The sequence below is a fragment of the Pinus tabuliformis genome, chromosome 1_1 (genome assembly GCF_031772625.1).
Source record: "Pinus tabuliformis cultivar Carrire ecotype Pingquan chromosome 1_1, CPIR1, whole genome shotgun sequence".
NCBI lineage: Eukaryota > Viridiplantae > Streptophyta > Pinopsida > Pinales > Pinaceae > Pinus > Pinus tabuliformis.
The window spans coordinates 688,367,643-688,370,826 of NC_142297.1; positions in this window are offsets into that span (position 1 = coordinate 688,367,643).

The window sequence follows — 3,184 nt, forward strand, 5'->3', positions numbered from 1 at the left end:
GCTGACATGTCCCAGAGTTTTCCATCGTCATGGACCTACCAACAGAAGTGCAGATCCACTGTTTGGCAAGTGGAGTCCAAAACGCACACGAGGAAACAACATGAGTGCAATTGGAGCTGAATCTCCATATTGTCGAGATGTGGCTGAAGGTGTAGCCTTCCACACCCCCGGAAGTTAGAGAGCAGTGCATTAGCACTATCCAAACAGGGCTGGAAGAAATTGGACGGGCAGTGTAGGACTGTACCAGTATGTTGGACCAAGCCTTTGGCATCCTCACATCCTTGCAGGAGGACCCCAACATATAGTGCCTGGAAACAGAGGCACACGAACTTCAGGAGTAGTACGATAGTGTCCGAGGAACTGCATAGACATTCATCCTCACTCAACAGCTCGCAAAGATGCAGCAAGAAAGGGCACTGAAAGAGCAGGTGGATGTCGCAAGATAGAAAGAGGTACTTCTCAAAGTGCACGTCTAGCCATGGATAAACGAGGCCTTCACCATTACGGCACATATGGAGGGCAAGCTCATACAGATGTAGGGGCTCTACACGCTAAGACAGGTATTTGATCCTCACAAGGAAGCATCGGAAGAGCGCATGCAACAGGTCCAGCAAACCACAGAGCAGTGTGTTGCGGACATCCAAGCAGTTCAGGACCAGTTGGAGGGACTCCACACCAAGATCATCACACCGATAGAGTGACTCGAGGGTGAGTCACGATGTTTGTGTTGGGGGTCTGTTGGGCATCGGATCCCCCCACAGCACGTTTTGGGGCTCAAAGCCCAGGTTTTGGTAAAATGTATTATAAGACTCCGTGAATTGCGGGTGCGGAGTGGGAAGTATAGGTTGAGTCATAGGGATGTCTGCCCTAAGTTTTATAATGTAATGTAATGTCATGTCGGCCTACCCATGGTCCGTGGACCATGGGATTGTATAAATAAAGCGAGGCTCTAAGTTGTAAAGATAGCTAAGGAGAGAATGAGCTGATGGTTGCAGCATAGAGTAATAGTCTAAGTGTATTGGGTCGTAGTAGTAAGAAGAGGCTCTGCAGTTGAGTGCACAGAGGCCTAGAAGAGTCCACAGCTGAGTGCACGGACCCCTGTAGCTGAGTGCGCAGGGTGGTGTCGAGTTTGTAACCTTGAATGAAGAATAATAAAGAGAATTTGATTCCAAATTCTGTGCATCTTCTTATTGCATTCTATACATTTATACTATTTTTTTATCGCACACACTTATATGATTTTTGGATATACTATTAATTATCACTAGTCTTCCACAGGGTAAGTTAAATAAATGGGTAATAACAGATTAAGTAGTAAGGAACTTGGGTATAATACAAATTTCACCCTGAGTAAGACTACACGAAGGTAGCATCACAGGTTGCGAGGGACTAATAGATGCGCAAAGCGACGTGCATGCAGGGTTAAACTGCAAACCACTAGAAGCCAATCAGACATCCCCAGGGTGTGAAAACCTGGTTCTAGCACCCTCCCATACTACTTCGAGTGAGACCTCAGTCAGCACTCCGTAGACTATTGTCGATAAGGCCATTAGTACTGGGATTTGTTTGGATAAATCACCTTTGAACCTAGTTCAGGCCCATATAAGCCAACAATAAGTCTCGGCAACCTTGGCCCAGACTCTACCTCACCAAGACAGTATTGCGCAATTCTGAGAGGGAAGGCACAACCTTCCGCCTAGAAAATGTGTAATTCTGGCAAATGAATTCCATCCAGTCTTGCCTTGCGCAATTTTGAGAGGCAGTGACTGCTGGCCTAGAAAATTGCGCAATGCAGTCCCTAGGCCTGCAGCACTTGCCAGCTGAAATTGCACATTGCGCAATCCCAGCACTCAGCAAGCCAGTTGTTGGCTTGATGGGGCCTAACCCAGGTTTGGAGTTAATTAGCCAAACAAAGCCCTACACTACTGACCCTTTCAGCATCAGCCTGCGGAGCGCAGACTAAAGTCTCACCCGAAGCAGTATGGGGGGATGTTGGAACAAAGTTTCTGCACCCTTGAGATGTCTAAGGGTTTGATTTAGTCCAACTATGCCTACCTTCGTTCAGATCACTTCACACATTGTTCTGACCTTCGATACCTTCATGATCTGCTATAATTTTCCTTCGCGCAGCCCTAACCAGGGGTTGAGGTGATTTCGCGTTGCTATGGCAACAATCTGCTTTATTTCCCCAAGTTACACCACGTATCTTACTTATCCTCTTATAGATGTTAGTCAACTTCATGTAAACAGATACTTTAACTAACATTTACTTAACCTACACAGTTATATATGTTCGCGCACCATATAGACAATAGAAATGCAATTTATACCCAATATATTCGATATAGAAATTAGGAAATAAATACACATAATTGATGTAAAACTTATCTTTATTAATGCTTCGACAGTTACAAACTTGACTTACCCTACACACCCAGCTTCAGGGGTACACGCACTTAGTTGTGGGCTACTAAGCCTCTGCGCACTCAACTGCAGAGCCTTATCCTACTCTATGACCCAAAGACTTGACTTTACCCTTAGATCTTCCGCTATGCTTGTATTCCATGATCTTTCAGTTTTATTTCCTCTACAAATTAGAGCCTCGCTCTATTTATACAATCCCACGGTCCGTGGACCATGGGTAGATCTCTATAGTCAACATTACATTACAAAATTAAGGGTGAACAACCCTGTGACTCAGTTGCAAGCTACGTGCCCACAAAATGCGGAGTCTTTACATCAAAGATACAATTTGTGACCAAAATTTGGTCTTTTAGCCCCAAAACTTCCCTTAGGGGATCTCGCGTCCAACAGGCCCCAACACAAATTTTGTAACTCGCCCTTGAGTCACTCTGTAGGTGTGGAGATATTTTCATGCAGACCTACCAATTCTGCCTGGACTGTTGCAAGGTCGGCAGTGCACTGAGCAGCTGCCTGCTGCACTTCCTGGACGCGTTGTTCAGAAACCGCCATAGTTGAACTGCTTCCCTGAACCTTTTCATGTGTACCTTGCATCTGCGCGAGCTTTGCTTCAATAGAGGTTGTAATGACGAATGCCTCATCAATCCATGGTTGTATGTGCGCCTTCAAAATGGCTTCCTTGTGTCGAGCAACATCCACCTGCTCCTTGAGCACTTTTTCCTACTGCATCCGTGCAAGCCTCTATGTAAGGGCCACCATCTGC